The following is a 13110-nucleotide window of genomic DNA, read 5'->3' on the forward strand; positions in this document are numbered from 1 at the left end:
ATTGTTATATTACTATTAATATCTCTACTGTTAAGATTGTTCTGTTTGTTGCATATTTAAAATAAGTATTAATGGTTTCTTGTATTGATACTGACAAACTTGTATCCATCTTTGGTTTTAATTTGAGTGTTTAGTTTGATGATAGCTGTTAATGTTATTAAAATTATTAAAATTTAAAAAAAATCATATGAATTCATGAGGATCTGTGCCTCAGAGTCGTTTTTGCACTGTGGCAGCGCCACCCAGCAGTGGTTGGGAGATTTTTGTCGTTCAGTCCATGGCTATGAACATAGTATGGGATTGTACAGCAAATTTTGGGTGGTCCTATTTAAAAATCCACAGGATCAATGAGGATCCATGCCTTGGAACCATGTTTTTTTGTTGCAAACTATGGCTATGGGCATGACATGGGATTGTATGGTGAATTTTGGGTGACCCAGTGTGTAAATCCAGAGGATCCCTCAGGCTCTGTGCTTTGAAAACACATTGTTGCACTGTACCGGTGCCATGAAGTGGCGGATTCATGAAGTGGTACAGTCTTTGGTAATTGACATGATATCCGACTGTATGGCATGTTTTAGGTGAGGAGGATCCCTGCTTTTGAAGCACATTTTTGCGTCGCTGCGGTGTCAGGAAGCAGTGATTTTCTGGGTGCAGTCTGCTGCAACGGACACGATAAGGGGCTGTATGATAAGTTTTAGGTGATCCCATTTAAAAATCGAGAGGCTCCATGAAGATCCATGCTTTTAAAGGACGTTTTTGGGCTGTGGCAGTGTCACTGATCGGTGGCAGCCTGATTGTTTCGGCGCTGTCTGCAGACTAGGCCATGATCCATCCTGTGAGGGCGCTTTTGTTTTGTTTCAACTTAAAAATCTTATGAATTCATGAGGATCCGTTTAAAATCGTCTGGCTCCGACTTCCAACCTAGGGTTGGGAAATTCCTGGTGATTTGGCAGGTGGATCCTGGGGAGAGAGGCATTAGGGGAGAAGAGGGACTTCAGTAGAGTATAATGCCATACATTCCACTCTCCGAAGCAGCCATTTTCTCCAGGTGACCTGAACTCTATGGCCTGGAGAGCAGGTGCAATTCCGGGAGATCGCCAGCTACCCCCTGGAGGTTGACAACAGAGTGGAAAACCACCTGGGTACTAAGAAAATATATCCGTTTTTATATTTATGAATTTATAACCAGAGAATAATCACAGTGCTATATATATGTTGAAATTTATACAACGTGCATAAAGTGCATTCTTATATTTATCTGAGGTTTTCTTTTTTCACAGTCCAATCCACGCAGGGGACTCCATGCCCCGTCCCAACACTTCCAAGAACAAGGCAAGTACTCCATGGGTAGATGGTTATAAATTCATAAATATAAAAACGGATATATTTTCTTAATACCCGGGTGGTTTCCCACTCTGTTTGTGGTCGGTCTAGACCGGGTATTGCCCTGTTGTTTCACACCCCCTGGAGGTTGGCAACCCGATTCCACCCACTCCTTCTCCCCGCTGCGCCGGCTGAGGGAGCGCTGGGCGGGCTCCGCCTCCCGCCTGAAGGAGGCCCGCCGCCGCCTCGCCTGGCCGCCCTCCTCCGCCTCGACCCGGGGAGGAGACTGGGGCGGAGGCAGCGGCAGCTGCTAGGCCTCCCCTGCGCTCCCTGCCGCCGCGGCACACGCGCCCCCCGGCAGCCCTCAGCCAGCCCTCAGCCGCCCAGCCTCGGGCCAGGTAGGTGCCAGCGGGCTCGGGGGCTGCTGCGGGCCCGGGGAAGGGGCTCGACCCCGGCCCTGCGTCCTCGGCTCCCGGCACGCCGGGGCGGCCTTCGCAGCCCCGCCTCGCCTCCAGCGCTTCCTCCGGAGCAGCCAGGGCCGCTTCAGGCTGCTGCAGCCTTGCCCTGGGCGCGCTCGGCCCGGCGCGCTTTCCTCCTCGGGACATTTCCCCGTGCCTGGCGCGCGCACACAGCGCAATCCCAAGTAGCGCCTACTCCATTCTAAGCCCATTGAGTTCAGCGGGCTTAGCCTGGAGTAACTCCACTCAGGATTGCAGTGATAATCTTCCTCAAGGTCCTTTCTTCAGTGGTGCGGTGGGAAAGCGGATCAGCCTGTGGGATCCCTGCGCTGCCATGAGCCTTGTCGGAGGACCTTGGACCTGTCAGTCGCTTTCAGCCAGACCTACCTTGCAGGGTTGCGGTGGGAACAAAATAGGGAAGGGAGAACCAGATATCATACCCTGGGCTCTTTGGAAGAGGGGAATGCTGCAAATCTGCCAGAAACCTTCTCCCTCTCTTAAACCCTTGGCAGAATTATTTCTCTTTATTAGTACCTTCAAAGTCTTTACTGATGAGCAACGCCTTTGATCGCACTGGAATAAAAGGGGGCTTTGAGGCAGGAACTTCCCCCTTCCCCATTTTTACCTTTGTGATTTTGGGGGGCTATTAACATAAGTGTACTGGCAGATCAGAGGAACGTCCCATTGATTTCTATTTCTATCCTACGCAGAGCGACCCCCTTCTAAGTCCATTGAAGTCAATGGGCTTGGAAGAGAGTAAATTTGCTTAGCGTTGCACTCTTACTCTCAGTAATGCCTATTGAGCGCTGTAGGACTTTGACCTCTAGCTAGCATTACAAGTTTGCTGGCGATCCCCTCCTTCATGAAAAGTCGCCAACATAAAGCTTGCAACTTGATTTGGGATTGGCGGGTGGAGGGGTGGCCACATCAGTTTTCTTCCTTCCCCCTTTTCCCCCTCCCCTTCTTACCCTGTTTGCCAGCAGAAGCGACGACATTCAGTGTTAGTTTTCCTTAGAATTTTTTTTCCCAAGCTGCAAGAGGCAGTTCTGGGGGTCCGCTTGGGTGGGCCTGTGCATGTATGAAAACAAAGGGCTCCAGGTTTCGTCTTGCCATGCATTTGTGCCTAGATCCCTTTTCTGCTTACCATGGAGCTTATGTGGGGAAGGCGGGTGAGCTGAAGGCAGGCTTCTCTGTGGGAGGGCCCATCATATGAGCTCCGTTCCCAGTGCCTGTTGAGGAGCTATCGAAGAGATCAGCAGTCCAACCAATCCAAGCTTCCAAATTGAGTTTTTTTCTTTTAAATCTGTCTGCAACAGTGTAGGAGTACATGCATGCTGTAACAGTTCTCTGTTTCCCGTGAATTGGTGGCATAGGGGTTGAAGTGCAATGGGATCGATCAAAGGCCTGAATTCTTTAGCACTGGAAACTGTAGGATCAATTGCACCCACCAGCTTGTGTGCACCTCTGAGGGGAGAGCGTCTGTTTTCTGGTGATAACGGGTTTGGAGGCTGCCGCATCCGGCAGCACCCAGACCTGTGCAACCATCCTATAAAACAAGCACATGTGAAATTTTCACAGTTGCACAAGGTTCACAAAGTGATAGGGTAGGAAGGAGGAGAAAAAGCACCTGGACTTAACCTAACGGAACTGAATTACCCTTTTCTCCTGCTTTGCAGCTCTTAAAAAGAGTAAGCTGTTTTTTTTAAACATATGGAAAGCACACTTGATTTCTTCTTTGTAGTATGGATCTAGGGTCACTCGCTCTGCTGGGCAGGACTGAGGTGAGCAGCTGGGGTGGGGTCTGTTGCCAATGGGACCTGCCAGTGGGACCTGCTGGGATTCTCTGTGGCATCTGGCCACTGTTGGAAACAGGATGTTGGCTGCTCCGTCTGCTTACTACAAAGAAATTCCTCATGTGATGGGAGTTTTGTGCCTCCCAGATGTGTAGATGAACCCGCAGATGGATCGTTTAGTCTGATGCCACGGGGCTGTTCTTAGGTTCTTCTCATGGAGGGAGCAACTGTGCATTGCATGGGCTAGAAGGAAGGCACGGTAGACAATGTTAGTGCCTTATGCGTAGAAATGAAGCACACCCCAGCTTGATCTTGGTGTGTGGGCTAGGCCAGTTAGTGGCCTTCTAGAAGAGAGGTTCCGTCTACCCTGTCATGGTGTTTTATAAGACCTGTGCTCCACTTATTTGAGAACAAAAGTCATGCATTTTGGAACACCTTAGGAGTTGTAGCTAAACTGACACCACCTCAAAGGGTAGGTTTTCCTTGCTTTGTTTTCCTGGCAGCTATTAGTTTCCTAATGGGCTGTTGTCTTGTTTGTCTGGCTAGCTGGCGCGATACATCTCTTTAATCTGCCAGATTGCATGGGGCAGTGAGTTTAGAAGAACTATAATTATGGAGTGCCTATCTGCAAAAATGAATCGTGGCTTCTAGAGAAATGTTCAGGTCGCAGAAATCTGTTTGCTGGTTGGAGGCTGTATCCAACGGTGGCTGGGTATGAAAGAGAGAGCTCCTCTTTTCAAAGTTTGGTAAGCTGTGTTGGACTTTTTGATGAAGAGATGAGGCTGTGGATCTGTGGTAGAGCATGCAGATGGTTCCAGGTTCAGTCCCTGAAATCTCTGGTTAAAAGGACCTGGTAATAGGTGGAGGACTTTTGCCTGAGACCATGGAGAGCAACTGCCAGTCAGAGAAGGCAGGACTCACTTCTATTGTCATAATTGCTGATAGTTTTAATGGGAGGCAGCTACGTAAATCACCAGACGCAACCTGCTTTTTATTCCACTTGGGAAAGTTTAGAGATTAAAAAAAGAAACTTGGGATGGTGATCTTGGGCATGGAAAAAAGGAATGGGGAAAGCTTGGTGAAGGGAGAAATGAAAGCTGAGCCATTGCACGAGGGAGACAGATGGCTTAATAGCCAGTCGAATCATTAATGGCTGCAACTGAAGGTCAAAATCAAGGCACTGCCTGTAGTAAGCACGTTCAGGGTTTGTGGAGTGCCCTGGGAAGCTTTTGCAACCTAACTGATAAAATCCTGGATGATACAGAATCAGGATGTCGCAATAGCTTCATTGTTGCAACATAGTTAATCTCTACCACCCTTAGAAGAGATGTATAATAAAAGATAACCAGGGACCTGCTCAAATTGAAGCTGTTTTGTCGAAGGCACGTTAGCTAACATTTATCCCCATAATTCCCAAATAATACTCTCTTTAAGACTCCGTGATCCAAAGTGCCTGTCCATATTGGAGGCTGCCTGCTGTGTCTCTGCACTTCTGTAGTCTTGCCACCTTCAGATATGCCTCCTCTGAGGACAGGTTATTTTACCCTGACGGGAGAGACCATGTGCAATGCAGGGATGTGGCAGAATTTCCTGTCCATGCAAGAGGATGCTTATTGCATCTCTGCCCAAATCCCTGTTCTGGGCTCCTATCTTTCCAATCAGGAAACATCACAGGGAAAACATTTGTATTTGAATTAAAATTGGAGGTGCACTTCATTATTACGCCTGAAAAGTTTAACCATTGGCATATATCTTCATTTGAGCATGTGCACCTGCAGTTTGTTTTTCTAAAGTCACCTGTGGCAAAGCTAACCTAGAGACCCTCATTAGTAACAGTTGAGTAGCAATCTTCAAAGCATCTACTCCTGGGGTATTTCCACATAGGAATAAAATAAAACTTAATCCTGATAAGACAGAAGTGCCTCTGATAGTGGGAAGTTCTTACCCAGGAAATGGGTTGTCTTCTGTTCTAGGTGGGATTGCACTTCCCCTAAAGAAGCAAGTTTGTAGCTTGGGGGTGCTCTTGGACCCGGGCCTCCTGTTACATAACAGGTGGCAGCAGTTGTTAGAGGTACCTTTCACCAGCTGCAGCCCTTCCTGGACAGGAAAGATCTTGCCAGTGTAGTACATGACCTGGTGACATCTAAATTAGACTACTGCAATGCACATTATGTGGGACTGCTGTTGTAGACTGTCCAGATGTTTCAGTTGGTATGGAACACTGACTGTTATTGGTCCTTCTCCATGTTCTTTGTGTTGTGTTTCTGTGGCTGTATTTATCAATTTTTAAAGTTCTGTTTTAAAATGTTGTTTTAAATTGTTAGTGTTTTAATATTTGCCGCCTTGGGTGCCTGTTTTGGGTGGAAAGGCAGCTTACAAATGTTTAACATAAATAAAATAAATAAGTAAGAGGTATGATTACTGTCTTGACATAACGATATAACTCTTCCACTCTTTATAAACATTCACCCCTAGCTATCTTCATCTGTTCCTTGATGTTCTTTCCCCAAATGACAATAAATGCACAACGTCTTCCTTGTGGGCTTGCCAGTATGAAAACTTGTAAGACTTTTAACCCAGTGGCGCAGCCCAGATATGCATGGCAGAATGGCACAGAGGAGAGAATAGTTGTCCATACCATCTCATGGTCTGTGTCTGCAGACAGGTGTTTACACTGGAGTTGCACAGGCATTGCATAGGCATTGCATAGAATATGTGCTGGGTTTTTTTGTTATTTACTCACATTCATCTCTGGTCCGCTAAGGTTTGCAGATTTATGGAATTGTTGTAAAAAGCTACAAATCTTATGAGCAGAGATGACTATGGGGGGAACGTTGATATTTGATACTAGTAGTAGTTTGTATGTTTCTTGATATATATAAAGGGTATGAAACTTGGTGAAATAATTTTGTTTAAAAAACTGATTCAGGTGAGAAGATGACAACAGGGGCTTCCTGTCCATCCATCCATCCTGGGCTTTAACATACCCCCCCTGCTCTATCAGGATTTGGTGGCACATTTGGACCTCTCCCCATCATGTCTGGATGCCCCCTCCCATCCCATCTTGCTTCTGTAATTATTGTAAACTGCATTTTCTGAATAGTTCACATTTTGTACTTTTGCGAACTGAATTCCCTAACGTTGAATGACATTTGTTTTGGCCACTATGGTGCCTTATTGTGAACGGTATTTTTATTTTAATATTCTCCACTGGGTCTTTGATTTAAAATTGTTTGGCCACTATAGTATGTTTTACTCCTTGGATGATCTTATAAATCCAGTGTTCAGATCTGATATGTCTGGGCATTTGCAATAAGATTTAACATTCACTCATTTATGGATTACAGTGTTTCTTACTCTGAATTTTCACAATACATTTAATTTTCAAAACAGAAACCTTTATTACTTTTTTTGTACTAAGACTGGATTTAGGGCAGTGTTCAGGCTTGCCGTGATCAGGATTAAATGATTTAATTGCTGTCAGATTTTCTAATCTCTCTATGAATGTTTTCCCTGCAAATAGTGAGTGTTAATGATATCTGCTTGCAACTTCTTTCAGCAGCAATCAGAGTTATATAAACTATAAGTCCAACAATGCTTCAGAGTAGAGATGGGCATGAACCAAAATTCATGACAAACCAGGCCGGTTCGTGGTTCGCGTACCAGCGGTTCATCAGATCCCATTTCTGACGAACTACCATGAACTTTAGGCTGGTTGGTTTGTTTTGTTTTTTGGTTCATTACTGCAGACAGCCTGGTGCCGATCAATCAGTTTCCTAGGCACTGGATGGACTTCCTGCAGACCTTCTGCTGGCCCGGAAGTGACCTTCTTCTGACCCGGAAGTGATGATTTTCTGACCTGGATGTGATGTTTTCACGAACTAAATGAACTGGTTCACAAACCGGGGGCAGATTCATGAAAGTTCGTGGTTTGTGGTTCGTGAAATTTGACGAACCATGGACCACATGGTTCGTTTTTTTCCAGTTCGTGCCCATCTCTTCTTCAGAGTCTAATAGAATTTATCACAACTTCTGTGAGTTAGGGCTTGCTTCATCAGATGCACGAAGAGATTATGCTGAAATAATTCTTGTTAGTCCCTAGCAGCAAAATAAAACAGAAGTCCAGCAACACATTAGAGACTAACACATTAGAGACTAAGTTATCATGCAGAATTATATAAGGGGTTAAAGAGGAGATATTGCCAGAGTTTTGCCTAGAGGCCTTGAGATTGTTGAAGGAATATAAACATAGTGCAATCTAAACATTCAGTGGCGTAGCATACTAATATCCCATATTACAACATATTCTCAAAAGTGGTTTTATTTCAGTGAGACTTACTTGAAGGTCTTATTGACAGGTTGTTCCTCCCTCCTCATGATTTTATCAATGGCAAGGCTACGAATGAATCTTTGACTCCTTCCCTTGTTTCCATTGTTGAAGGTAAAAATAAATGACTGGAGAGAGAGACCATTCAGACAAACATGGGAACTCAAAACACAGATCAATCATTCCATGTGGGGGGGGGGGGGAGAAGAAGAGAAGGAGAAGAACAACTGAACTGAGTGTTTGTGATGAAGGTGTAAATCTTGTTTTCTTAAGATCTCACTTTTAAATGTTTGCATTGTGATAATGGGAGCCTATTTCTAAGCAATTGCACCAAATAAGTATACCAATTAAGGATAATGGGTCTGATTGTGCTGACATAAGAGCACAGCAGTGTGCTTCGTAGATTATATCAACCCCATATTTACTTCAGCTGTAGGCTCACAAAGGCTTTTATAAGTAATCTAACCAAAACTGCTTCCAGTGAAACTGGAAATATTTATTTTCTGCTATCGAATGTGCTCTCAAGAGAATGATCAAATAGGAGTACACAGTTAAGGGTCCTGTGAGACCTGTGAGGTATGCCTGGCATGCACTTTTTAAATTTTGCTACCAAAAAAAGTTATTAAGAATGTACTGACTGTATCGTAACATATTAGTGCAATGTACAGTAGCGTTTTAGAAGGAATGACTAAATGAGCTTCTCATTCATCGCAGGACAGAGGGATGAAACTTGGAGAGTTCCCTCTATTTATGAAAACTGCTGGGCAATGCACTGCAGTCTTTGCTGTTAAGTTGCAAACGTTGATTGGATGTTCAGTAACACAAGTCCCAGTTAACAAAGTCAGACCTTGGCCTTGTTCCTTGCCCTATATTTGGCAAACGAGGGAAAATGGCTTGCTCTTGCTTGTGCATTTCTGTAGAAGTTGGGGTTTTTAACTTACCAAGAAAGTTTCCGGTGGGGTGCTGCCCAGGAGGGCCTCTAGTAGTCCGTGTGGTGCTGCCAGCACTGCAAGGTTCACTTGGCTTGGACCTGGGCCTACGCCCTTCATCATCAGTTCTGCTGCCTGGCTGTGAGCCAAATAAGAGGCCTGCCGCTACACCTAACTTGGGTTGGTGAGGACAAAATGAAGAAGAGGAGAACCATATTTACCACCCTATGCTCCCAGAAGCTAGAGCAGCCAAAAAATATAATGGATAGTAGATCCAGAGGAGTTAGCCGTGTTAGTCTGTAGTAGCAAAATAGAAAAGAGTCCAGTAGCACCTTAAGACTAACCAACTTTACTGTAGCATAAGCTTTTGAGAAGCACAGTTCTCTTTGTCAGATGCATCTGATGAAGAGAACTGTGGTATAGTCTTAAAGGTGTGTGTAGTCTTAAAGGTGGTAATGGATAGCGGCAGGGCTTTTTTTCTGGGAAAAGAGGTGGTGGAACTCAGTGGGTTGCCCTCGGAGAAAATGGTCGCATGTCTGGTGGCCCCGCCCCCTGATCTCCAGACAAAGGGGAGTTTAGATTGCCCTCAGCGCTGCAGCACGGAGGGCAATCTCAACTCCCCTCTGTCTGGAGATCAGGGGGCGGAGCCACCAGACGTGACCGTTTTCAGGAGGTTCCGGAACTCCGTTCCACCACGTTCCTGCTGAAAAAAAGCCTTGGATAGTGGCATAGAACAGGCCTGATGTTTGGATCAGAGGGCCCAGCTCCCAGGCCGCTGCTGGACTCGGTGCCACCATGTCAGCCATAGCTCTTTGGCTCCCTGGCAGACTGGTCACCACCTGCAGAACCCCCACAAACCATGGCACCCCTGCCAGACCCGGGGAGTCCCTTGTGACCCAGTTGCCTGCCAGGTGGGCGCAGCAGCAAATGCGGACGTGTCCAGCAGCCCCAATACACCCACTGGCCAGTTGGCTGGCTAAAAAAGAGCCTCTCTTCAGTGAACTTTGAGGTGCGCCACCATGTAGGGGGGCGGGACTGGGGAGGAGAAGGATGGAAGGGGACATGGCAGGTGCTAGCTCCCCCTCCCATGAGGCATACATCTCACAGGAGGCTCGAGCCTCTCTCTGGATCTGCACAGCATTGCTACCAGGACTTCAACAGGGGCCTGCAAGGAGGAAGACAATCCTACTCCCTTGGCAGCACGGTCCACAAAGAGGAAGGGGAACCAGATAACAGCAGCAGCCCCTTCCCCAGTCTCCTCTCTAACAACAGCCAGGCCTCTATTGCAGACAAACCATCAAATACCTGCTAAGGAGTCGGGATAAACATTCCCCCCCCCCCATTTGACTGCTGTGGATCCACAAAGGGTTCATTCCAATCCACTAGTCTGCTTCAGCTAAAATATCTGACTTCTGCTTCCAGTCCACAGAGTTCATATCCTGAATCTAAAAGTCCAGAATTTAAGGGGAGGCGATGCAAAGAGATGACCAGCCTTTGAACTTACCAGGAAAGTTAACAAAGCCAGTGCCTTGGTCAGCCACTGGTGGCTAGTATCAAGAGACTGCTTGGTTTGGATCTGGGCTGTGAAGACACTTTGCAGACCAGCCTACATTTCTTGTCGTCATTGCTGGGGCCCATGTCCAAGTCGAGCTGCCCTAACTGTACTGACAGGCACTGCTTACCTCATCTTGCTATTTTGACATCCTAATCCACCCCCCGGCTAATAGCTGCGTGTTTTTGTTTTTTTTAATCAGCAAAAAGAGTTTATTCATTTGCCCAGATAGCCAGGACTTTTCTTTACATTTCTTCAACAGATCATGTATATTCTTCAAGCTGCATTTTCTCTAGCTGCTGTAGAATCTTATTATAAAGCCTGACTCAAAGAATGGCATCCATTTACTGTTAAACAACAGTTTTATGTGCCAGAGTATCTGCAGGGTAAATAGTCTGTTTGTTTAGAAACAAGTTTGTGTCATCTGGATAATGGTGCCGTTGATTATTCATTCGATTTTTGGCAATAATGGGAGTGTCACCCCACTCTGCTAAGATACGAACTGCATTGAAATGTATGGAACGCCTTTCTAATGTAGGGCGCTAAGGTGTGTGATTGGTAGAACTTGCAGCTCTTTGAAGCTGAGGGCAAAATGCCAAATGATCTTTATAAAGCTGGATTGCAGCCATCGTAACATGTAGGGCTTATGAAACAATATTGCAGGCAAAGACCTTTGTCCCAGATGGCTTCGTCTTTGGTGCCTTAACACGGACATGTTGTGGAATAAAACTATCTCCATTTATGTCTTCAGAGTCCTAATAAACAGGCACAGAAGTGATATTTAAAAATAGAAACTCCATGATTAGGAGTTAGGAAGATTTTCAGTCTGCCTGGACATTCAACAAAACACTGAGAAGGTGCAATGCTCCAGCCTAAAAGATTCACGGGGAGGCTGCAGTGAGAACCTGCAGAGTTGGGATTCGTAAGCAGATCTGATACCATTAAATTTAGATTCATTAGGGGTTTGGAGTGCTTGGCTCACTATAAAAACTCATTGTTTTCCCTTACAGGTTTATGTACATTTCCACCCTGCTTTCCTGATTCATCATCCACTGGACCCATGCTAAAGAGATCGTTTACGCTCTGTTGACCAAATCTCGTTTTCATCTGTGCTGTGTAATATAGTATGGCACACCTTGTTCTGCATAGAGCTCATATACCATAGGCACATATGTTGCGTGGAAAATCCAATTCATGCATGGGGGTCAGGAGTGAGGATAATAGTCCTATGCTCTGGTCTGTGCATTGATTAAGATTATCCGCACAGGGCTATAGATGCAGACATAAAGTCATCTTCTGACATATTCCTGCATATTTAAGGATCCTGACGACATGTCTACATCTTTCAGCAAAACATATAGGATACATGCAAATCAGGGCTTTTGTTACTGAAACATAGAGTTAGCCCTGTACAGACAAATCATCTGTACATTGCCTGACTGCATGTGGACAGAGAGCGGGCATGAGTGTGCTGGGTCTTCTGTGTGGTGCCGCCTTTGGCACCAGAGGGCCAGCAAGCTCATGCCAGCTACCCCTCCCCACATAGTCACCACCTAGGAGGTTGTGCACTCTCCCCTGCCTTTGTCGATCAAAAGAGGACTAAAAGTACATTGACAATTCTGGAGGGCAGGATTTATACACATCATTTTATTTCCTCCCAAGCTCTTCGTATAGATTATTTTATTTATACCCAACCTTTCTCCCCGGTGGAGATCCAAAGCAGCAAACATCATTCTCCTCTCCTCCATTTATCCTCCCAACAACTCCAGGAAGGTGTTCTGGGTGAGAGTGTGTGGCTGCCCAAGGACATCCAGCAGATTTCCATGGCGGGGTGGAGATTTGAACCCAGATCACCCAGATCCTAGCCCGACACTCTAACCACTCTGCCACATCAGCATCATCTGGAAGCCGTGATGACTTAAGGGAGAAAGCATCCTTGGCAGGGGGAGGGATTCTGGTGAATGGATGGGTTTAAACCATATGGCAGTGTTGCCTGTGTGTATCCTAATATTTGGGTAACAGCCAACATGCTCGTTTTAACTCGATGGATATGAAGAGGACAGTGGCCCGGTGAAATGTTGCCAAACAGGATGGGCTTCATGGTATAGCTGTATAATTGAGGCTGGCAATTTCCTTTGAAGCAGTATATGAGGGGAAATTAGTCAATGTTAGGAATCTGTCAGTTATAGCCTGTTGTATTGTTTACTTTAACCTTTCTGTCTGCCAAGGTCTGATGCAGAGGTAAAGAAGGCAGGGTTAGATACAGTCTTAAGTGCAACACTCACTTGCCAACAGCTTCCATGCTCATGGCTTGGAAAAGCAAGGCTATTGTTCAGCTTGTGGCTGAGCCATGCTCCAGGGAGGTGCCATTTGTTGCAACCGTGAGCGTGCGGGGTACTATTCATAGCTGCTGCAATTTGCTTAAGCCATAGCTCAAAAAGAAGTCGTAGGAGTCATGACGTTTGCAGTGGCCCCTGCGTGGAAGTGTTGGTTTGCACAAATGACACCTCCGTGAGTGTATAGTTTTTGAGTTACAGGCACTGTAAATAGCGCCGTATATTCTGATATTGGGGCTACTAGCAAGTACAATCCAGTCTTTACTGCAGTGGGCTAGTATGAAATACGATTGGGGTAAATTTAGAGAACAGAAGAACAAGAAGGAGGCCTGAATGTAAATGTAACAGGGAAAAGTAGTAGAGGCAGATCAAACCATCAATCTGAACAG

At 45.8% G+C, this 13110-nt stretch overlaps 1 protein-coding gene across 1 annotated transcript in view; it reads left to right on the forward strand.

Annotated features, from left to right (window-relative positions):
- Nucleotides 1–1601: 1601 nt before the first annotated feature.
- ACO1 (aconitase 1) overlaps nucleotides 1602–13110 on the forward strand; it is a 64042-nt gene continuing 52533 nt past the window's right edge. The window contains exon 1 of the mRNA XM_054987099.1: nucleotides 1602–1724. The gene's annotated coding sequence lies outside the window, so the exon portion shown is untranslated. The remainder of the gene's footprint in view (nucleotides 1725–13110) is intronic.

The sequence above is a fragment of the Eublepharis macularius genome, chromosome 8 (genome assembly GCF_028583425.1).
Source record: "Eublepharis macularius isolate TG4126 chromosome 8, MPM_Emac_v1.0, whole genome shotgun sequence".
In the NCBI taxonomy this organism is placed as follows: Eukaryota; Metazoa; Chordata; class Lepidosauria; order Squamata; family Eublepharidae; genus Eublepharis; species Eublepharis macularius.